The sequence below is a fragment of the Sturnira hondurensis genome, unplaced genomic scaffold, assembly GCF_014824575.4.
Source record: "Sturnira hondurensis isolate 20B ecotype Veracruz unplaced genomic scaffold, ASM1482457v3 Scaffold0016462, whole genome shotgun sequence".
Classification (NCBI taxonomy): Eukaryota; Metazoa; Chordata; class Mammalia; order Chiroptera; family Phyllostomidae; genus Sturnira; species Sturnira hondurensis.
The window spans coordinates 13,281,181-13,307,139 of record NW_028089093.1 but is presented as its reverse complement, the minus strand read 5'-3'; positions in this window follow the sequence as shown (position 1 = coordinate 13,307,139).

The following is a 25,959-nucleotide window of genomic DNA, read 5'->3' as shown; positions in this document are numbered from 1 at the left end:
TCTATTCATCCATTAACCACACATCTAGTTTTGATATTTCCATAGTTAGAGAGATTAAATAATTCTCATCTCTAAGAATATATTTTTTAAAAATATACTTCTGCATAATTTTCTTCAGTTTTCAAGTAACTTTTGAAGAAATGTAAAACCAGGAATCTCATACATTTGGAACTTAGAAACACTGAATGTTGAAGACATAAAAAAAGTGTAAAATTAACTGTGAACGACATCTAATCATGTTATCATAGTAAAACTTTGACATTCTCTAGAAGTATGGTTGACTGAAAAATAAAGATTTACTAGGAGCTTGAAATATTTTTTTAAAAGATTTTATTTGTTTATCTTTAGAGGGGAAGGGAAGGAGAGAGGGAGAGAAATATCAATGTATGGTTGTGTCTCGTGCGTCCCCTGCTGGGAACCGGGAACTGGCCTGCAACCCAGGCATGTGCCCTGACTGGGAATTGAACTGCAATTGTGTGGTTCACAGGCCCGTGCTCAATCCACTGAGCTACACCAGCCAGGGCTCAGAGCTTGAAATATTTAAAGATGTATACTGATAACTGAGATAGGTAAACAAAAAGTAGAAAAGGTCCTTGTCCTAACAACTTTTATAGTATGTATAGGGATGCCAGACAGGCACATTATGAAAAGCTACCTACAAGTACTAGGTAACCAACACCTCCCAAAGGAATGAAAGTATAAATTGTATTTCAATAATTCAGAGGTGGACAGTTGCAACATTTCAATATTGAGAGTCAACAAATAATTTCTAAGGAACAGCAAAAATTTTATTCAATTTGAATAAAAGAGTATGAGGTTCAAATAGGTGAGAAAGGCCTTATCAGACAGATGAAGGTATTTTATGAGTATAGACTATCAAGGCAAGAAGAGAGTGGAGGAGTAATGGGAGAAAAAGGAACAGAGATATTGCAGTCAAATGTGGGAGGACATGAGTGCCTCCCCAAAAAGTTTGAAGCTGCAGAAACAGAAGCTAATTTAGGTTTTGAGAAAGATGCATGACTAGCACAGGTTGAAAAATCTTGAATTGATAAAGGAATAACAGGTTATATGACAGGGATGGAACCTGGAGGGATGTAGGGGATGGGATGTACAAATGAGATGGTAATCTAAGATGGAGCAGAGATATTTGGAAGGAAGAGAAGAAAGCTAAAGGACTAGTGATCCTTTGTACTAAATAATATTACACATATCAAGACTTGGGGGAAGAAGAATCAAAGCTCTCAGGTATCTGGGTAAAAAGGAGAATTAGAGAAATTAGGCAAACGACTTTGTGAGTTGGTTTACATGCTTGTTTTACAGAAGAGTTTAAGTGGAATGTCGCATTCAAGCTGAAGAAATGCTGAGGTGGGGCAGTTCAGTGAGCAGTAGTTAGAAATACGGCCCTGGAACATAGGGACAAGTGAAGGCTGTAGGTAAATCTATTTGAAGCCATGGGGCTGGATGTCGACTCCAACAAGATAAAGATGTCTAAATATAGGTGAGGTTAATATCAAGGGAAGGTTTTCTGGGCATATGAATTTTAACTGCCAGTTTAAAGACAGGTTCTCTAAGATGATGTAGTATATATCAGCCTTGAAAGCATTTGATGTAACACCACTGCCATGAACCAAATGAAGGGTGAATATAATGGAATGCAATGTAGATAAAATACACCGAGCTGCACCATTGTGATTTACCTTACAGAGGCCAGGAGTCACTCTGTCCTCAGCATGGTTAACAGCCCAGGATGGGTTTGGGGATTCAGATGGCCAGATCTCAACTCTGCTACTAAATGAACTATTACCTTAGTTAAGCACCTTAGGGTAAATTTCAGCATTTGACATTCACTAAGTAAATACAATGATTATGGGATTAGAAATAATATGTGTCAGAGAGAAATACTTATGATTTGAAACACTGAAAGATGACTATGTGTTTTTTCTAGGTGATTTAGGCTAAATCCATGTGTCTGATATAATTTTGAGTAAAAAGGAGAAACTTAGCATAAAATGACTATTCACACTTCATGTGGCTTTTCATTGAAAATGTTAGTAGAACATGGAGAAATTAAACTTAAAAGTAGTCACTGACATTACATAGATGCAGCCCAAGAAAAAAGAAATATTAATATGTAGTTCTAGCAATAAACTACAGTTCAAAGGAGAAATGATGAATAAAAGAAGTAATAGAGGGAAATTGAGGACTCTTGTAAAATCTTTATTTACATAAAAAAGTAGTTCTTTTTGGTAAAAGATATAATGAGTTAAGATTTGTAGGTTTGATGCTATATACATATAGATATTGTAAATTTTAGGAGTTATTATATCTTCAGAGGGAAATCACTTATACATAATTTGGTAGGTAGAAATTTATAATGATACTTTTAAAATAGTGGTCATGTGTTTACTATTGCTAACAAATATATTTGTCCTTCTGTTTGGTGGTATAGGATTCAGGATAGCATAGCAGTTAAGAACATGGGTTCCAGATTCAGATTTCTTATATATGAATTATAGTTACTGATCAAATTATTTAATTACAGCGTACTTCCATATCTTAATCTATAAAATAGTACCTAGCTAATAGGACTGTTGGAAGAATTAAATGAACTAATACATATAATGAGGTTAGGGAGTTCCTAGCACACAGTGAGGATCCATACAAAGTTAATTTTTATATTATTACCATTACTATAAATTTCTTTGTAATGGAATAAAGTTACCTCAGTAAGGTTTGTTCACTCTTCAAATGTCCTTTATTGATTACACTATTTATGTTCTTGACCTGACGTATGATGTTAATTGTTGTAATAGGATGTTGTTGTCACAGGGCAGTGTTAACTAAAACTTAAGCAACAGTTTTCTCAACATTGTTTGAAGTGTACTATATTTAGTGACTGTGTAAAGTAGGACACAGAGGCAGGACAAAGACCCTGTCTTGGAAAAACACGTGTTAAGTATCAAAAGGTGAAGAATTGGTTGAATGTATGTGAGAGGAGGATGAAGAAACTCCTGATGTTTACACTGAATAACTGAATAAACATAAAGAAAGACAAAGACATTTCGAAGATGGGAGTTGTCAAAAGATTTCAAATAAGGGATGATGCACCAATTTTCTGGTGTGGGACTGCTTTACACATGTGATATGAATGATCATAAATTAAAGAGATAACAAGTCTTTTCTCTGTTCAAGGGCAGGTGCGTTCAAAATGTCAACATATAAAAATTCATTCTCTACACTGCCAGACAGGATGCTAAGGGTGGGCAGATAAAGACATGGGCATTATATAGCTGTAGTCATTTTGAGGACTGTTTTCATTGAAGTTGTTAACTAAATCACATGATACAGCCTCTATTTACAGATCTGCCAGTACAGTAAGATTTCTTTCTTTTTTTTCCTCACTCAAGGACATGCTTATTGATTTTTGAGAGAGGAGAAGGGGCAGAAAAAGAGAGGCAGAGAAACATCAATGTGAGAAAGAAACATGAATCGATTGCCTTTCATAGGCACCCTAACAGGGACCAAACCAAAAGAGAAGCATGTGTACTGACTGGGAATCAAACCCAAGACTTTTCAGTTTAGGGGACAACACCCAGCCAACTGAGTCACTCCAGCCAGGGCTAAGTACAATTTCTAAGGATAGCTTTTATCTAATATAATTAACAAAGACCTCAGAACTTGACACAGTCATACCAATAACTTGTAATGCCTTCTAAGAGGTTTAAATCATTCAGTGTATTGCCTTTAATGTTGCATAAGTGAAACAAAAAATTGAGGAAGCTGATGAATTGCTTGATACATCACAGTTAAAACTAATAAATTAGATACAAGAATCATGTCCTTTCTATTTGATATAATCTCCCCCTCAAGATAATTGTAAATATATATATGTATATGTACATGAACACACTGAAATAACATATATTTAGTTACACCTGTAAGAGCTAACGAATCTACAATGGATGCAATGACTCACCTGGTGTTACTACTCCATTCCCATTGACCACAGGCCTTTCTTCCTCTTCCTCCTCAGGAGGCTCTATACTTGCTTTCTCCATGTTGCTCACTGATTTATTCCTCTTCCGTTTCCCTTCAGCACTTGCAGTGGCTCCTGGAAGTATCTGGTCTGTCACATTTAATAATAATGGTGCTGGTTCTGCTGGAGGCTTCGGAGTGCCGTAGTAATTGTCTGTAAATGATAAAAAACACTATGGAGTTAAAATTTTTCCTACTATTACTTGTAAAAAGTGACAAACTTACATCCTATCTTATGCATGTGTATGTTATACTATGCCCACACATCTATATTTTTAATGTTCTTCATTTTCATTTGCTGCTTCTGTTATATTGAGCTTTAGTGCTTCAAGACGTAGATCTCCCTTCATTCTCAACTTTGTGCCAGACCAAAATGTAGTTCTATGTATTACTCTGATATGGAACAGGGCAATTTCAATATTATTTAATTTTTTTTGATAACAGACCTTAATTATAACCCTTAAAAATAATAAAGTCTGAATAAGGGTACACACATCTTTTATTTTTTGTTTTTAGCAAATCTCTCAACATTCTGGAAAGTCAAGGCACATTGTGCTTCTCTCCAGCTTTCCAAGGGCTCTGGCTGTTGTCCTTAATGTGCATGGCATCCTGCTCAGAGCTGTTAACTCCACGCCAGTGTGGTGGTTCCCATGTCCCAAACCAACAATGGGCCTGCTGCATGCATCATTCTTCAGATTATTACATCTCTTTTCCTATAGCTCCAAGACCCAAGCCATGAAATCATTTGTTTAAGAGGAGTTAAAGAAGGAGTATTCATCCAGGAAAGTAGGAAGGGTGGAGATGAGCAGCCAGGTGGAGAGGACTCCCAGCAAGGCAACGGCTAGAGAACTGGGTGAGGTGGTGGCTAGCACAGCAGGCAGTCTCACATTTGTGTGCAAATAAACCAGGAGGAACAACTGGGAAGTAAGACAGACCGCACAACCCAGGGTTTCAGTGGAGAGGTAATAAAAACCTCAAAATCTCTGACTAATAAAAGCCTGTAAGGGTTGAGTTGGTGGGAGTATGAGAGAATGAGAAACTGTCATACTCACTGGAGAGTTCATTGGACAGACCCACAGGGTCCTAGAATGTACACAAACCCACCCACCCAGGAATCAGCACCAGAAGGGCCCAATTTGCTTGTGGGTAGCAGAGGAAGTGATTGAGTCTGCTGAGCAAGTGGCATTGTTCCCTCTGGGACCTTTTCCCAGAGATATGGGTTGTCCAACCCTGGTGACTACCTAAGGCTCTGCCCCTTATCACTTAACAGGTGTACCAAGACAAAAAAAAATGGCCCAAATGAAAGAACAGATCAAAGCTCCAGAAAAAATACAACTAAGTGATGAAGATATAGCCAACCTATCAGATATACAGTTCAAAACACTGGTAATCAGGATGCTCATAGAATTGGTTAAGTATGGTCACACAATAGAGGAATAAGTGAAGGCTATGAAAAGTGAAATAAAGGAAAATGTACAGGGAGCCAACAGTGAAGGGAAAGAAACTAGAACTCAAATCAATGGTTTGGACAAGAAGGGAGAAATAAACATTCATCCAGAACAGAATGAAGAAACAGGAATTGAACAAAATGAGGAGAGGCTTAGGAACCTCCAGGACAGCTTTAAATGTTCCAACATACGAATCATAGGGGTGCCAGAAGGAGAAGAGGAAAAGCAAGAAATGAAATACTTATTTGAAGACATAATGAAAGAACACTTCCCCAATCTGGCAAAGGAAGTAGACTTCCAGGAAGTCCACGAAGCTCAGAGAGTCCCAAAGAAGTTGGACCCAAGGAAGCACACACGAAGGCACAGCATAATTACATTAGCCAAGATTGAAGATAAGAGAGAACCTTAAAAGCAACAAGAGAAAAGGAGATAGTTACCTACAAAGGGGTTCCCATAAGACTCAGCTGATTTCTCAAAAGAGACCTTGCAGGCAAGAAGGGGCTGGAAAGAAGTATTTGAAGTCATGAAAGGCAAGGACCTGCATCCAAGATTGCTCTATATAGCAAAACTTTCATTTAGAATGGAAGGGCAGACAAAGTGCTTCTCAGATAAGGTCAGGTTGGAGGAATTCATCATCACCAAGCTCTTATTATATGAAATTTAAAAGAGACTTATCTAAGGAAAAGAAGAAGATCAAAAACTATGAACAGTAAAATGACAACAAACTCACAACTATCAACAACTGAATCTAAAAACAAAAACAAACTAAGCAAACAACCAGAAGAGAAACAGAATCTCAGAAATAGAGATCATATGAAGGGTTATCAGTACAGAGTGGGAGGGGGAGAAAGGAAGAAAAGGTACAGGGAATAAGAAGCATAAATGGTAGGTACAAAATAGAGGGAGGTTAAGGATAGTATGGGAAATGTAGAAGCCAAAGAACTTATAGTACAACCCATGGACATGAACTAAAACAGATGAAAATGCAGGTGGGAGGGGATGTGCAGGGAGGAGGGAAATAAAGAGGAGAAAATGGAACAACTATAATAGCATAATCAATAAAATATTTTTTCAAAAAACAATACAGTGCATTTTTTGAAATCAATGTTATACTTTTATCAACTTCAAACTCATATTGGTGTTTTCCATCAATTAACTGAATAACAGTTGCATTCATCTTCTTATTCATTAAAATATTTGTTTAGTACAGACTATACACCTCCATTATCTTTGAGAGAAAATGAAATGATGGGTAGAGTACAGTACTGTCTTCCAGAAGATCAAACATTGGGCATGGCGCAGAGGCACATTTGACATCAAGCAGATCAGCGTTAATAGGAACTAGGATTAAGCACTGCAGTCAAAGAGGAGGAAGCCAGCACATCTGCACAGGCCACTGAGAGCACCTGGGAAACCTGTGCTGTGACGGAAACAGTACACAGCTGGAAGTCATGAGTTCCAGACCTGGTTTTTCTACACAGCTACAGTTCGAGTAAATTACTTAACCTAAATAAAGCAAAATTTCTTTATAAATTGGGAATAGAAAAACATTATAATCACCTGTGTTTGGGTTGCAAACAACCAAAACCTACTCTAATTAACAGAGTAATAGGGACATACTGAAAAGACAAGAAATGGCTAGTTGGAGAAGAGGCTGAAAAACCTTTGGGAAAATGGGCAGAAACGAAGCAGTCCAGGTGGGACACCCAATTTGCCTCTGCCAGCCCTGGATGCTGAAAGCCCAGCTGGTCCCACTACCAAAGGCACATTCTAGGTGGGAAGGATCTCCAAACTCTTCTCAAGGACTCTGATTCACTCATTTCCAGGAAAAGTCTCAGGCAGGGTCGTCTCATTGGCCAAGCCTTGGTCACATGAGAGCCCTTGAGCTGTCAAGTTAGGGCAAGACAGTGACTGGTTTCCTTTGACTTAGGAACACAGAGGCAGAGCCCTGCGCACATCCATTTTATCTCAGGACTCTCCTAGAGCAGAAATGACCAACATCCGTTACACTTGTCCACCTCACGTGGTTGTTGTGAAGATGAATGTATGAGGAAGAGCTTCCTAAACTGTAAAATTGCAGGGGTTTTAGTGGTAGTGTAAACTGCATGCTGGCATGAAATTAGCTACTATTTTGCTAGCTGTGCTACTAATGTTGTTGCTCATTTTCACAGATAGTCACAGTAAGAGTAATACAAGGGAAACACAGTATTACCATGTAAAGTGATTCTTATGCATGTAGGACTCTTATGCAGAAGTCTGCAAAGTGAATGATACACATTTTGCTAAAGGTTACTTTCAAATTTGATTTAGAGTATTTAAAATGAATCAGACCTTTAAATGTAATGAACAAATTCTGAGCAAACAAAAACCGCTGGTTGTTCCCTAGAAGTCTGTTAGGGTATTTCAGCACCCATAAGGGCTAGAGCCATTATCAGTCACTGCTGTGCTTGCTATGCTTTCTACAGAATTTCATTACTCCCTTCTTATCTAATAAACACAGGTTAAACTAGTACATAACCCTACATACCCCAATGAATAATATAATTTCAGTGGGGTTTTTTTTCGGTTTGTCTTTCATGGTTTAAAATGCCCTGAAGTAGAAAGAGAACCTTTCACTAATAAGAAATAAATGCACAGCTCAGGCTAAACATAAATATTAAGTCAGAGACCTTGTTGAATTTATATTGCTAAATTGGGCATTAGGTGATAATTATACCAATTGGCATGTCATGTGATTATAAGTTACATATCAATATGCTATTTCTAAAATTAATATTTCAGATTAAATTTAGATATAAAACAGTATGAATGATTAGTTATGATTATCTTTATTAGCAATAATAATGATGATTTAAAGGGGCACATAAATAACCCATAAAGTTACTACACTTGAGAAATATAATTCATGGAGAATAGTGTTTTACCACAAACACAACACACAGAATAAAAAAGCTACAAATACCTACATCAACTTGAAGAATCAGCCAGGTAGTCAGGTAGTTAAGTCCTGTAATGGTTCCCTGACATAATTCTAAACTCTATACAGATTCATATACTAAGGTGGTGTGCCTTTTTTCACATGCAAAATTAAGTAAATAAACACCAAAACAATTTTTAAATATAATTTGGATATACTTTCCCATTAAGAATGAAGTGCCTCTATGCATAGTGCCAGCATTTAGTGGATCTAAATCTCAAAATACCGTAATAATATGGTGTAATGTTCAACAGCATAGATCATTATGAGATAAAACTGATTTTGAATCCTATGCTCCCTAATCTGGCTTCTCTTTATATCCCTACATTGATTGAATTAAAGTGGGAATGTGGGGCTATAAGATGACTAAAGTCACAAAAGCATCTCAACTACTACTATTCGTACCATAAACACCACCTCAACTTACTGAGCTGGACATTTTAACTAAGTACTCTTGAATCAAACGAGGATTAGAATAACTCTAACTCCACAGTGCTGTTATAAAGATTAATGATAACAAAGGAATGAGTGCTCAATATATGTTGGCCAATTTTGGCATCATGACACATCATAAAGTCATTCTGCCTCTGCAGGTAAATAAAAATGGAAGCTTCACAAAATTAAACTATATTTCCCAATATTATATAGGAAGTGTTGCATTCACCAACCGCGAGAACAAATGTCGGAGACTTTCAGGGTTCCAAAGATGTTACTTTATTGGCCAAGTTTAACCTGCGCAGGGGCGAACTCTCCAAAGTGTCTGGAGACACAGTGCCCACAAGGGCTGCAAATGAGAGTCACGCCAAACGCTTACAGGCTTAGGGTTTTATGGAGGCGCACAAGCAAGCTGGATACAGAAGCAGATGTGGCGGTTAGCAGTTGGCTCAGGGGCACAATAGGGTTATTTATTATTGGTGAGTTAACTCGTACACTGGCTCATGCTCCTTTACTTGATTGGTCAGTTGAGCTCGTGCACAGGGGCAAAATTTCCCTCCCTAGTGACTGTCCAGATGGCTATCTGCCTGACTAACCTTTGCTCTTAAACCACATCCTGGAACACACCCCGCTCTTCGGTGTGTCCCGGAGCCTCTTTGCTCTTAGTTAGTAAAACACCTTTTGCTTCCTTACAGCTATGTTCTGGCTAGTTCCCCTTTGCCCTCAACAGAAGCAACTGTATCTTTTCGACTTAAGAACCTCATTTCTTTTCAAAATACTAATATTGCCTCTCAAAAGGAAAGTGTGAGGAAACTTGCAACCTGCCCAGAGCTTCCTGATGCCAAAGGACTTCAAACCCACAACCAATGAGCACACCTGCATTAGTTTCAAGAGAAAAAGGTAACAATTACTACCAAATCATGAGGCAGGGACACATTCTGGGGGATTTTTTTCACTTTCTCTCTTCCAAAAATGTGTGTGTGTGTTTGAGTTATGGAGTAGGGATATAAGATTTTCTACCCTACTTTTCACTGAATAAATTTCTACTTGAAAAGAATGATCTACTCATAAGCAGTTTCATATAAAATTCACTAACTTTGTTGTTGAGTATGATAGAAAAATAGAAATGATTCCTAAAATTGTTCATTTATTTTTATTATAATTAGAATAATCTATAAATCTACACAATCTCATATTTAATCAATGCCTATAATATAAAGAAGCAATTATTTGAAGTATTCAGTATGATTTGTTCTTCAACTTTTTAGGTATTTACAAAAATAGATTTTAAAAATATAAATAAATAATTATTACAAATCAAAACAGGGTAAATAAACCATTTCTGACACTATAAATGTAGAAAAACTTTCTAAGAATTTCTATAAAACATTAATAATTGATTTTGTAAAAATAAAAAATTTAGTAAACAGTCATTTACACTGGACGCTGTTACACTGATGTCTTGCCAAAGCAGAGGAACTAGACAGCTTTCATGGTTATAAACTGAACCTGCCTGGGAAAATCCTTGGACATTCTGAGCCATTATCCACTTTGATGGAGACTCATTCCTGTATCATCCAAAAGAGGTAATAGGACAATAGCTTTCTAAGTAACTTTTCGTGAATTACACTTGCAGACTATCATGGAATCACTCCTTCGCCTTCTGCATACTTGTTAGACCACGCAAGTTTTTAAAAAAGCCATAGCCTAAGTTTTAAAATTAATATTTTTGTCTTTCTTCTGACCCTTCTCACTTTAATTTCCCCTGCATTGTTTTTTAATGGTAAAGCTAAAGGGAGCAAAGGAATAGGAAATTATTTCATTGAATTATTATAAATTGTTCCTCTTTTTTGTACCTCTACTGTTAACTAAAAGGTAATAGATACCAAAATAGTATTTTCTGAGATGCAACATAATCTTTATGCNACACTTGCAGACTATCATGGAATCACTCCTTCGCCTTTTGCATACTTGTTAGACCACGCAAGTTTTTTAAAAAGCCATAGCCTAAGTTTTAAAATTAATATTTTTGTCTTTCTTCTGACCCTTCTCAGTTTAATTTCCCCTGCATTGTTTTTTAATGGTAAAGCTAAAGGGAGCAAAGGAATAGGAAATTATTTCATTGAATTATTATAAATTGTTCCTCTTTTTTGTACCTCTACTGTTAACTAAAAGGTAATAGATACCAAAATAGTATTTTCTGAGATGCAACATAATCTTTATGCCTAAAGCTGTGATATTATGAAAAGAAGAGGAAAAACACTAAAATTGATTTATATCTGAGGATATATAAAAATGCTAGTAGTAAACTTATTTCCAACAATTTCTTTCCCTTTAAACCTGGTTAGTTTTCTTGATGGGACCCATGTGATTTATTATTGAGCTCATTTTCCTTTTTAAGTAGTAGACTCAAATGCTGACTTTTTTAGTCCTTTGGGGGTATAATAATAACATGTGTAAGTTTCACATCAAATAACCATAGATCTTTCCAAATAGTACGAAAGTGGAGATGGGTTTTAGAAAGGTAATATTCTTGTCTTCAACACACCTCATAGATTAAGGTCTTGACCCACATTTCCCTCAAGTATTCTCAGTGCTTTTATTCTTATTTTGGTGACCAAAAAGAAGCAATTTAGTAGAAGAGTGGTGATTGCAAACAGGGATCTGTGCTTGTAGACAGCACAGCCCATCACTGGACCCCAGAGAGCTTAAGAAAATGTCTTTGTGTTAGAAACGGTGTGTGGCAAAATTTAAGAGATTGAAAAATCTCACCTTTTATTTTTGTTTTTTTTTTTACAGTTTTATAAATGGAATGTATACATTTATACTGGGCCTCCTTAATGGCCCCCGAAAATTAACTCTGACATTAAACAGAGAGAAGGGATTCAGATTTCCAGATCCACTCATAATTAATTGTTAGAAACTTTCGAGATCATAAGTAAACAATAATTTTATACACTTCAGAGATTTCTATAATAGAAACAGGTACTCATGAGAGGTTTCTAAATTCAAACATTAAGACATGTTAAAGATATTACACAAAGGACAGCAATGAGTTAAAATGAGTACAAAAATCATCGTAACTCTTGTCAGCCATGGCAGGAATCAGTCATATGGCTACAGAACTAGTAAGTTAGAAATTCTATAAATATAAAACAAAGTTGGTAAATGTAACCTAGAAATATTTTACTTTTTTAAAATTATACTCCTTACATGAAAATAAGACTCAGAGTCTCACATTAGAATGCTTTTGGTCAACTGACTGACAGCTGTTTTTGGAAGCAGCTCTGATATTATACTTAAATTTTGTCTCCCCACAAAAGGTATAATTTCCTCATCATGTCATGGGTAGTTGGAAACTAAGATTAAAAAACTCTCTGACCTCAAAAAGATAATATCTTTTTCTCTTGTGGTAAAAAGTGTTTCTCTTTTATGTCCCAGGAATAGGAAAAATAACCAAAATGACCTTTTGTGACTGATACTCGTACCAAACAGCAAATTTTGTGAAAGTTTGTTGGATGTGCCTTTCATAGTATGCACAATTATGTAAAAAAGTTTCTGTTTTTTCACATCTGGAATTGATTTATTCTGCAACAAATCTCACCTAAGAATTTCAAGTTTATTTTAACTTAAATGAATGATGTTTCACAGCATGATCCCAATGACCTACATTCTAAAACTTACTATCTTCCATTTTCTATTAATATTCTTCAGAATTTAGGTAGGTGGTTTAATCTGACTAACATTCTCTTAAACTGTTAGTAAGTTTTCAATAGATTCCTTTGGACATTCTCACTGAAGTTTGGTTTATTCATGTTAGCAAATGTGGACAGGCACAGGACAAATCTTCACTAAACGTAACTGTCCACACACTGGCTCTGACAGATGGTTTGCTTATTTAAACAAATTAGATACCTTTTTTTTTAGTGAGTTTCCCCTTCAGGAATTATTCAGAAAAGTTTGGAATATTTCCCACCTGTGCCAAACAACATACGTAAAGAAATTATGCAACCAAATCCTCTACAGAACAGAAAAAAGTATGTATGATTTTCAATGTCAAATATACAACCTGCTTTCCAGGTAAGCATTTGACCATTACAATAATACTAACATAAAAAAATTTTACAAGCTCAATTCATAAACATATCATATTTAAAAAATATTAAATTCTACAGAACTGCACCTTCTAGTAAAAATATAATGTGATCCACAAATAGAAGCCACATATACAATTAAAAAACTTCCTAGTTAGTCACACTGAAAAAGCAAAAGGGTGCCCTGGCTCAGTGAAGTCAGGCAAAAAGCATAAGGGCACTGGTGTGAACTGAGTGCCATTTGGTTCCCAGTCAGGGCGCAGGCCTGGGTTGCAGGCCAGGTTCCCAGTTGGGGGCGTGTGAGAGGCAACCAAACAATGTTTCTCTCACACATTGATGAATGTTTTTCTCCCTTTCTTTCTCCCTCCCTTCCTCTCTCTCTAAAAATAAATAAATAAAATACATAAAAATAAAAAGGTAGAAGTTATTATAATAATATTTTACTTTACCAAATATAACCAAAATATTATTTTAATACATGATCAATACAAAAAGATATGAATGTAATATTTTCACTTTTTTTTTACTAAGTCTTCAAAACCCAGCATATAGTTTGTACTTAGGCACATCTTAATTTGGTCCAGGCTCATTTCAAGTGTTAAATAGCCATATGTGTCTAGGGGCTATACACTGGACCGCACAGTCCTAGATAATACCTTTTATCAAACAACATTTTAGGTTACCATATTATCACCTGCGTGACAAATTTTTCTCATAGACAATAAAGTAAAAATCTCCACTTAAATGACTGAGAAAACTGACTAAACAGAAAAAAACATGATAAGATTCAATGTGATATTGTGTTAATGACATTTCTCTTGTTTAATTGCTTTGCTGCACTGAGTACGTATAAAGTATTATTAATTGCCCAACAGATGTACATTCCTTATCAACTCTCATCCGTCCTGCTTCCTGATCACCTTATCTCTTCTTTACTTGAAAAATCTATTTTTGACTTTATTATCAATTATAGGCTATAAGGTGAAAAAAGAAGAAATGTTTCAATTAAATAATGCGAATATAAACTGTGTGAGTAACCCGTCCTTATGTTCAGTAGAGAAGGGAATTGTTGGCTCATTGTATCAGTGTAAAAACAGAGAAAGTATTCATATTTTTGTCTTCCTTCTTATTATCTCTCTGGGAACACACTCTGATTTTGAGTATTCATAGTACTTAGTACCCAGCGTCTCATACTTCTCTCATTAAGCTCCTACTTTCATACTTTATGCTAATAACAATTTCAATTTTCTTCTTTTTTTTACACAGTATGTGCACCCCTTTGCTAACTTCCTTTGGGTCTTGCTAAGTGACTGGCTCACCATCCTCATAAACCAAACTAAGATACCAATGACTAAAATTGTCTTAATGTGTCCCATATAATGTTTGCATTTTAACACAGTATTTAAAATTTGAATGCAAAAGGCTAGTCATAAAATTTGGGCTGTAATTGGTCCATCTATTGGGGGACATATTTTTCAGAGGAACCTTTGGTGCTCTCAAATCACGGTCGGTACTCAGGGTACCTGGTGTGGTACATATGATGACCCCTGGGGAGCCCATGCAAAATGTTAATGCAAAAATTTTTGGAAAACAAAACTGAAACTAAAATAATTTGTTACAATCCCAGGCCATAAAAATTTATGTCTACTTTTATAAGTGGGAATCATTTGCAATTGTGTTACTAATGTAATTAATTAAGTTTTTAATTGTCTGGTGAGTTAAGTGCTTAAAAGACAGTCCCTTCATGGCTCAGTAAACAAGAAAGTGGAGTAAAATTTTCATCAGTTTTAAAATGGGCATTCATACAAAGCTCAGTGGATTCCCTTGATAGTCATCTTGAATAAATATACTTCTTCAAAAACTGATAAAGGAAACTGAAACTTTCAAGGACAATATTATTTTCTCACATAATATTTATGGTTTATCATATAAGTTTCCTCTCTCAATGGTGCTATTAACTATGACACTATGAAATTACTAATAAATTAGGAAACATTTAAGATTCTTTTGTCAATATTTTCCAAGTACAATACCCAGGGAAATTCTGATTACTCTTAATTTGATTGTTGGTTAATTACTAAAGAAATTCATCAAGTATCTAATTTCTAATCCTCAGTTGTTAATAAAAGCCAGAAAAACAATATGAAAGAATTTTACTTCTACTTAGAAAACTCGTCTCCTAGGTTTCCCCCAGTGTGTCCTACTTGGACAGGTTCTGCACATCGTCAGAGGGTCTCAGTTCTGATTGAGGTTCCACCACTAACTTCTTAAAAGGCCTAGGATTAGACATTAGACTCCTCTGAACCTTAGTTTCCTCACTTGTGAATTGACAAAATTGAGTCAGAATTCTAAAAATTATGCAATAAAATTTTTAAACAATGTAATGGCAAAAGGTTATATTTCCTTGTCATTGTATTAGAAAGTCCTGGATATTAAATAGAGACTGATGAACTGTTGTTAACAATTTCAGTCACTCGAGAGCCTAAAATCATTTGCTTTCTCATAAGAAATGTGGAGAACTCATTCATTTACTCATCATACACACACACATTTAACATTCTTTCCCAGGAAAGTTGTGGTTACACAGTATTTCTATTTTTGTTATAAGCCTTTCATTTATATCCATTCCTGTCGGTGAATTAGATAGTCCCTAAGTATATCCCTCAGATAATGTGAACTATGATTACTCTGTTGTAGACCATTATGAAGTATTTCAACTTTTTATTTAAGTACATGTGACACTTTAAAATTTTATATCTGTTTTAAAGAATCAACATTTTCATTGTGATCATCTTGGATCTGTGAGACACAAACTCAAATCCTAAATGATAGAGTATGGTTAAAGTCAATAGCAACTTAGATGTAAGTAGAAGTAATTTATAATCCCGGAAGAAAATGAACAACTCAAAAGGCTAAAGAAAGTAAGTTTTTGGTACCTAATTGTAAACTTTTGTCTGTATAATGCTAACAAGAGTTGAATAGTGCAGATTTTTTTCTCTAAATCAATACACTCACAACCTATTAAAATAAACCTCATGACAAAAAAAACCCACAACCTGTCAGAACCACTGATACTTTATATCTAAAACTCTAGTGACCAACCATAAAGATGCATGTTTAATTGAGGTACAATAAATACCCACACTTCCCAGATTTTTACATTATAATTTTGCCTTTCATACTATCCTTCTCATCCTGCACTAAATTATGAAAGTACCAGAAATAAGTTTATTGTAGAAAAATTATTATATTAATGAGGAAAGATAAAAGTAGAGAGAGAAATGTGTGGGTCAAAACAGAATCAGAAAATAAATGGAAAGAAAATAAGAAGAATTAAGGAGAAGGAGGCAGGGAGGGAGAGTTGAAGGGAAAGCTGGAAAGGAAGCAGATGAGGAGGAGTGAAATGAGGATGAGGAGGAACACTGCGATGTACCCTTCCATGAGGCTGTAGAGTTCCAATGTGACTCCTAAGGTGGTATTCTGGCCCAAAGTCATGCATATGTGGCCATTCATCACCACGTAATAGCTGATAAAATACTACGATACACTGTGGAATTACAGCAGGCACTGGCCACATCTGGCCATTGAGGACTTAAATATCACTGGTTTGAACTGAGATATAAAATCCACACTAGATTTCTAAGACTGAGTACAAAAAAAGGGTAAAGATCCCAATAATCATTTTTATGTTGATCACATGTCAAAAAGATAACGTTTACATTGCATAATACTGTAATTCCTAGACTAATTTTTACAAGAAAAAATTCTCATTAATTTGTCAATTACAGGTAGCAAGCTATAATATCCACAACTAATAAGAGTGGGTGAAGGTGAGGGTTAAGAGTCAATTCAGAAGTCCAGGACAGTAATAGACACTTGATGGACAAGAGTCTCAGTCAGGAAGAAGGTACAAAGGTTACCAGGGGGATTGAGACTTTCACCAGCTGAGCAAACCAATGACAGCTGAGTGGTGGACAGGGTGAGAGGTTATTATACACCAATTATTCTTTCATTCATTCAGTAAATATTTATTGAGAGCCTACATGGATAATCTAAAGGCCCAATAGTGAACAAAACAAGTGCTTATCATTTTTTAAAAGATTTTACTTATTTATTTTAGAGAGAGAGGAAGGGAGGGAGAAAGAGAGGGAGAGAAACATCAGTGTGCAGTTACCCCCTCAAGTACCCCCCACTGGGGACCTGGCCCAAAACCCAGGCATGTGCCCTGAATGGGAATCAAACTGGAGACCCTTTGGTTCACAGGCTGGCACTAAATCCACTGAGCCACACCAGCCAGGGCTGGTAATTATCTTTGAAGCTTACCTTCCACTGGGGAGACAAATATTAATCAAATAATCACACAAATATAAAATCATAAGCTGATAAGTGATATAAAGGTCAAGTAATATTGTTCTAAGAACTCTGAGAAGAGTACAAGTTAGGTTTGTTAAGGGGGAAAAATGGAGCTGTGCTTAAACACCCAGGCTCCTCTTTGGGCCAAAATATTTCTGGATCAATACAGATTTTTAGGAAATGCATGTGGCTCTTCTAATAATAAGAAATAAAATGTTCCCATTGTTCCTGCAAAGTGTTCCAAGGACTTCTCTGAAGGTCAAATGGCTGAACTAAATGGAACTTAATATGTGTGTTCTCTCAAATCAATTTGCTTATAATAATACCGAATTGCAAAATTTCTTCTAATTAGTTAAGCAGATAAGTTCCCATTTTGTCTATTTAACTTAAAGCATGGTCTACATTGCAAAATGCTTCAAACATTCCTGTAACTCAAGGAGTATGTGGTTTAAAGTCTGAAGTTGATTTTTGATGACATAAAACTAACTAAAGGTAGAACTGATGGCCGGTATTCCTTGAGAATTGACTGCCTCCCCACTTGGTACTATAGCAGTGTGGTCTTTGTTTCCACCGTGATTACCCATGGGGAGTAGTCATTGCTTTTTTCTGACAGTGGGAATGGGGGTGGTGTCAGTGAAAAAGCCACTTCTCCATGGCATTGATGTTTAAATTTAGATTAGAAAGCTGAGTAGAATCAAATAAAGATCAAGGGATATAGGAAGGAAAAGCATTCCAGGCTGATGGAATATACTTGCAAAAGCTCTGATTCTAGAGGAAGGCTCGATTCTTGGAAGAACTAAAAGGACAACGCGGTGGCTGATGCTGACAAAGAGGGGAAGCCCTGAGGTTAGAGATTATATGGAGTCTAAAAGCTTCAGTTAAAGATTTGGGTTAATTTTGAAAAACTACAGGGAATCCATTATAGGTTTTAAAAGTCAACTATACTTAAATGAAAAATACATGAACATTTAAAAGGCATTCAGATTTGTTTTTAAAGTAGATTGGCAGGCTGCAGCATGTAGAATAAACTGGAAACAGCAAGAGGGAAAACGTTGATGTCGGTGAAGGGTCTAGAACAGAAGTGCAGTCCTGGGGGCTTGGGCCGGTGGGAGGTGATGGTCAGGGGAACAAGGGGACTCAGTTGGTTCACCGGGGGAAAATAGGAGCTAATGTTAGCAACTCGCTTGAAGAACCGTACGTCTTTTCATCATGATTTTTTTCTTTCTCTTAGAAATAAAAAGTATTGAACGAAGGCTCTAAATTTTCTCCTGATATTCAAAATTTCTTTTTTTTTTTTGAAGCCTACATCCCCCATTCTCTCATCACTGAAAGCAGAGAGTTTGGGAAGAGCCACAAAGAACTCACTCAGCCTCAGAAATTTGACTCCTGCAAATGTGTAAGTCTGGAGTTAGTCTACTTTGGTTCCTGCCCAGAGAGAAAAATTTTTTTAAAAATATATTTTATTGATTATGCCATTACAGTTGTTCCATCCCACCTTCACTCCTCTCCACCCTGCACACCCCTCCTCCATCATTCCCCCCCTTTCATTCATGTCCATGTATCACAAGTTCTTTAGATGCTGTATTTCCCATAGTATTCCTGCCCTCCCCCCTCCCCCTATCTGTTTTCTACCTACCATCTATGCTACTTATTCTCTGTACCTTCTCCCCTCATCTCCTCCTCCCACTCCCCTGTTGCTAACCCTCCATGTGATCTCCATTTCTAAGTTAATGAGATGCTGTGGGTTGGCATGATCAAGCTGCAGTATGGACTTTTTCACAAAATATTATAAAATTCTGTGAGTCTCAGTTTGCTTTTAAAAAATCTTCACCGACATGCAGGCACTAATGGGTGTCTTTATCAGAGTTTGTTTATACCTCTTGTTATAGCCTTCATGTTTTATTATATTTATTCTCTGCCTGCATGGTATTAAACTTTGGCCAACTTCTCAGAAGGCGCCATTTATCATTTGGTTTTGTTTTCTCAGCATCTAGAATAACATTGGCATATACTGGATACTGAATAAATGAATTTACATGAACAGACATCACATTCTGAAAAGAAGGGTGCAGCCCTGGCCACTGGCTTTTGACTTGGGATCTTGCTAGAAATGCAAATTCTCAGGCACTTCTCCCCATCTCCTAATTGGCTTGGGTCACTCCAGGTCACTTTGAGGCACATTACTGACTGAGGACCATTGCTTTTGAGGATTGCCTCAATGGGAGGCAGATGAGTCAAATGTGGTTATCAGACTTATAGATACAGAGAACAGAATGGCAGCTGTCAGAGCAGAAGGGATAGGAAGGCTGGGTGGAAAACGTGAAGGAATTAACCAAAAAACCATCCAAAACCCTATAGACAAACAACAGTATGTTAATCACCAAAAGGAAAGGTGGGGGGGGGGATAGGAGAGGGTAAAGTGGGGACAAATGGTGATGGAGTGAGACTTGACTTGGTTTAGCAATCACACAGTACAATACACAGATTATGTATTATAGTATTGAAACCCTGTAATATAATTTTATTAACCAATGTCACCCCCAATAAATTCAATAAAATAAATAAATTGCACTACAAAAAAAAGTTGGGCCAGTAAAAGTAGGATTCAAGTAGCCTATTTTATTAGGATCTCCTTTCATTACTTCTTCCAAATAATTTTTATAGAAAGTTTCAGAATCATGTAGGTGTTTTATGGTGTTAAAATTCTAATCTGCAAACCAGACTATGTTCAGGGTCCCCAAACTCTGTAAAGAGCCAGAGGGAAAATATTTTAGACTTTTAGGGGAGTATGGTCTTGTCATAAATACTCAGTCCTGCCATTGTAGCCTGCAATCAGCCACAAGTAGCACATAGATGAATGGGTGTAGCTGTGTTCCAATAAAGCTGAATTTCTGGATCTCAAACTTTGAATTTCATATGACTTTCATATATGTAAAATATTATTCTTCTTTTGATTTTTATACTGTTTTGAATGTAAAAGTCATTTGTATTTTGTGGGCTGTACAAAAATAGGTGTTGGAGTGGACTGGGCCCACACATGGAGACGGCCACTACTTTGTCTGTGTAACAATGATCAGTTAGCAATACATGATTTCCCAGGGATAGATACTGACTCATTAATTGAGGATTTTATAGGTGCCCAGCAAAGAAACAACACAGATGAAGTGCTTGTATATCAAAATTTAAGAGTTCAGAGGAGAAAATATATCAAAATTAATCAAATAAAGAAGATAAAGGACACATCCAAAGGCTATAAGAGTAATAGAAAAACCTGCTTTAGGTAGGGGAGGTGAGAAAGCTCTGTCTGAGGAGGTACTGTTTCAGCTGAGACCAAAAAGATGAAAACATGCCCACTTTGTGAAAAGAAGAGGGTTACAGGCCAAAGAACAGAAACAATAAAGTCGCAGGGACAGGAAGAGCTTGATGTATGTAGGAACTGACAAACATCAATGTGATTCAATAAGAATGAGCAGGGCAAAGAGGCACAGAAATCAACTGGGAAGGCAGACAGAGCCTTGTCAGCCAAATCATAGGATTTGGGAAGGGTTTTACGGAGGGAAAATATGATTTTATTTAAGGGTTTAAATGGTTACTCATTCTTGCTGCTAAGTGAAAACAGATTGGGATAGGAACAAAGAAAAAGGGAGATAGATGGTTTGGAGATCGGATGAAGAGATTGTGCATAGGTGTATGTATCACAAATGCATGTCAGATATCATTAAAACTGGAATACTGATAACAGAAAGCTGAATAAAACAAAATGATTTCCCAAGCCCAAAAAGATAATCCTATAATTGCAGGATTTAACAAAACATTCAACACTAGAGAATCAGAGCAGCCTTTTGGAGGTCAACGAAACGCAATTTGATCTCTACAAAACAAAATTTTCCAGGAAGAAAATAGAAAGCTTCATTCAGTATTTTTCATTATAAAGAATGATATTGTTTATATGAATGTGGACAAGAAAAAGAACTCTGAGTGGGTAGGTAGGCTTCATGAATGAATGAGCTTTCGTAGTTTACTGTTAATCACAGTGAACAGCTATTTAATCCATCTCAGAAGTGGTATTTTTTTCTATTACCAAAGGCATTTATCAAATAACACGAGCCTATTAGTAGATCTGTCTAAATTGATATTGAAAGGACAATTAAAACTAGCACTAAGGCTACCACCACTACTCAGTGTGGTGGGTTGGAATGTATTGAATGTCATATTTTAAAAAGGTATACTGTTAACATTGGGGCATGAACACTAATTAAAGTAATGACTTCATTCAGCAATTTCCTTTTTATGAGGCCATTTGGATCAGGTTCTCTCCTCCATATAAAAGGGCAAATCCTTATTAATTTAGATGATTGCCTCAGAGGAATGAACACTAAGTGAAAACAATACCACAGGCCAGGCCTACCATTTCTTCTCCATTAATCCACATCGGTTTAGTGATAACAAGATGAGAAGATTTAAAATGTTTCATCTACAGTGGTTCACATGTTTCTATTAATCTTTCCCAATAACTGTCCTTTGCTGAGAAAGAAAAACAAAATTTTACATTTGGCAGTTTCATTTTTTTTTTAAAAGAGTATTGATGAAGAATACGGACAATGGGCTTCAGCTCACACTCTTATTTAGAGATACTAGGAATCCATTTCATTAACTAAAGTAGATTGCCCATGTAATTTTTTAAAGATTTTATTTATTTAACTTTAGAGGGGAAGGGAAGGAGAGAGGGAGAGAAATATCAGTGTATGGTTGCCTCTCATGCCTCCGCTGCAGGGAACTTGGAATTGGGAACTGGCCTGCAACCCAGGCATGTGCCCTGACTGGGAATTGAACTGCCATCATGTGGTTCGCAGGCCCGTGCTCAATCCACTGAGCTACACCAGCCAGGGCCCCATGTAAATTTTATACTAATCAATAACATCGCTTAGGGAAAGAAAAAATTCTTACACCATTTTCCTACACTCTTGCTATAAGCAACCAGTGACCTAAGTGTGACTACTATGAGTTTCAAGAAACAGCCTTTGTGCTTTGGGCTGGAGGCAGCCTGATGATATTCATGAATTACAACTCTTTCAACAAGAAACTTCGATTGCTGCAGGGACTGGAAATGAATGTGAAACTTTTCACCCCAAGGTCAGGGGCTCCAATTCTGTCTAAACTGGTAGTGGCTGAAAGTTATTATCTCTAGATAGCTGTTCAGCAACAGCTGCAAAATGAATTGGTGGTTTTGGTGTAATTTCTAAAAGACAGGTATCTGTGTCAGGGACTCATGATTACATCATGCCCTAAGGTAGATGATTTTAGACAGGAGTCAAGACATTGACTGAAAGGAAATATCTCACCACCTTCTAGACTTTACACACGTGGTCTTTTTAATATGGAAGAAACCAAAAGTCTTTGGACAACTGGCAAGAATGTTAACTGAAAGTTTGTCATTTGTAAGGTGGGGATACATTTGCTACTAACTATAGTCTCTCCAAACATCCATGCTTGTGTTTAAATAAGATGTCTCAGATTTAAATGACATGTTAAGGAGAATATTTATTAAAATAATTTAGACTTGCTAGTCAAAGTGTAATCTGCAAACCCACAACCACGGCATCACCTGGGAGCTGATAAGAACTGGAAACTCTCAAGCCCACTCTGGATACATTGAGTCAGAATCTACACTTTAACAAGGTGCACAGTGAAGTTTGAGGACTGTTATGTGTACAGCTGCTCACGGAACACAAAGTGCACTCAGTAACCATATACTGATGACGAAAAGACCTGAAGAGTGTTTATGTAGGTTAATTTCATAATCTAGAGTTCTCTTGGATGTTTGTATGACTTATGTTGCCCTTTAAAAAAATCACCTTCCTATTTATTGTCTTAGTATCACCATCAGACTTTAAGCTCCTAGAGGGCAGAGATCAACTTGGCATTCTTTTTGAGTCCAACCTAGGTTTTATCTATTAACTCATGGAACTTGAGATTGTATCTTCATCTCTTTCATGCTACACAATCTCATTCTCATGCAACACTATTTGAAACAGGTTGTGTTTATGTGAGAGACCTGAAGAGCTATCATGATGCCCAGAATCATTAACCAGCAGTAAATTGCTAAACCACCACTTAATGACACTGATGGTCAAGTACACAATAAGAGTATTTTGTCCACCCCACTAAACCTGTAACTGCTACAAAATTAAACACTTAGACAAATTTTTCAAGTGGCTTTGTATAGAACATATTGCTGCTCAGCGTATTTCATTGAATTTGTTCAGCATAAGACTGGGATATGTTATCTGAGATATACATATAACATTTGGGTTATTTTGTTTCTATGAATGTTTATAGTTATTTCCCAACAGAAAGGCTAAAATACATTAACTTTATGGTACCAATTAATCATTTAGTCTGATGTTCAATTGCTTTCTAGGATCTAAAGTTTCTATTCTAAAAAGTTAGTAATTTATTAAACATTTTCTCCAATACACATTTTATTGCCCTATTCAAATTATCCAAATAAAATGATTGTATGTTTGGGTATTTAAAGTTTTTTTAAAAATTAAATTAAATTTAATTTTTTGTCAAAGGTTTTTAAAAAATATATATTTTACTGATTATGTTATTACAGTGTCCCATTTCCCCCACTTCATTCCCCTCCAGCCTGCACATCCTCTCCCACCCACATTCCCCACCTTTAGTTCATGTCCATGTGTCATAAGTTCTTCAGCTTCTACATTTCGCATACTATTCTCACCCTCCCCCTGTCTATTTTCTACCTATCATCTATGCTACTTTTTCTCTGTACCTTTTCCATCTCTCTCCTCCTCCCATGTATTTCAACATGTTTTTGTTTTTTAAGAAAATGGTAAGACCAACACTATTAAACTATTCTGAGCATTTAATGAAATGAACATGAACTTTTTTTTGGCATAAAGTAAGTACTCAATGGACATTTGTCACTGATTTCCATTACTACTTCTACTACTACTTTTCTATTGCTACTACTACTGCTTCTATTTTACTACAACTACTACTTCTCTTATTACTACAGCTACTAATATGACTTCAAGCACAATATTGCTTTGGGATCACTGTGTTGCATGCAAAAATTTTAGATAATTGAACATATAAGATCCACTCATGCACAATTCACCAGATAACAAAAATATTATGCTTCAAATTAAAGAAAAACTTAAAATACATGTCAGTTTATAGGTATAATTATTTTTTCTAATAGTGCTAAAATTCTCAATTATGGTTTAATCTGATCTTTTCCTTTGGCTTGGAAAATTAAACATTTCATTGTGCTGATTAGGATATTGCCAACATCTGTTGCCCCTCATACTCTTTCCCATGATAGAAAAGAGGATCTTTTAATCCTACCATTTGTAGTAGAGCCTCATCGCTGTCCTACCTAGAAGCCGTGTAACCTAGAATGAAGAATGTGACCCATGGATTCAGAAAAACATGGATTTAAATCTGGGCTGTGCCACAGAGCAGTTATTTAACCCTGAGCCTGTTATAACATCTATAAAACAGGGATAACACTAGTACCTTCCAGATAGGGTTGTAGTGAAGATATTAAATGAGATGTGTGCTTTTGCATAGCCCTCAACATTGTGCAGCGGTCACATTAAGTAACTGATAAATGCTATTATTATTGCCTACACCAAAAGTACTAAAAAGGGTGTAGGAGTGTTTCTGCCCAGGGATCATGTTCATTTAATTTTATGCTAGTAGAAAACACCTTTCAATAGTCTGATTTTAGCAACTGTTGAACCCAGACTGCCTCATCTTTTTAGGCTTTCCTTTTTCCTCACCTCCAGATTTGGGTTCTCTGGAGAACTCTAACTTATATAATGTCTTTAACTTGCTATAGACTATAGTAACCAATTGACTTCCTAATTCTTTTCTTAAGCTTATTAATTTTGCCTTCAGATTTATAATGGGTCTTGACTGACAACTAGTCCAAATTCTCATTCTAGACATTCTAGTTACATCTGCTTTCCCAGTGTTTGTTCAGGTTGTTTTTAACACTTCCGATGTTGAAAAGTTTACTATGTAATTAAGCAACTCATTCCGTTTCTGGATAGCCCTTAATTATGAGACGCTCCTTCCTTCTGCTGAACAGAAATCTTTGTTCCCTGTTACATAAAACTAATGGTACTGATTTTGGCTTTTGGAGCAGAACAAGTCTAAAGGCTAAATTCCACATGATTAAGCTTTAGATTTTCAAGATTGCCTGTCTTGTGTTTATTTATGTCAAAATGTAGTGTTGAACAGAACTGAGATGGTGCTGAAAATATTATTTTACCAGTACCGAAAACAGTGGCACTATTGATTTCTTCTTTGATTTGGAAATTATCTCATCATTAAATAAATCTTATGTGACTATTTTGGGTTAGGTAGAAAGAATTCACTTTTGGTCCAACTTGTAAAATGAGATTGGTGAGAAAAATAGGATGGTTTACAAAATTTATGTGCCTCTTTACTATCCATGGATCTTTTAAACTTCAACTAAGTGAACAAAAACTTTCCTCCTCTCATTTTTTTATAGAATGCTAATAACTTTAAAAAACTTTTATTAACATCTGTGTCTTACAAAAGTGGGCTGTCCCTTTTACAA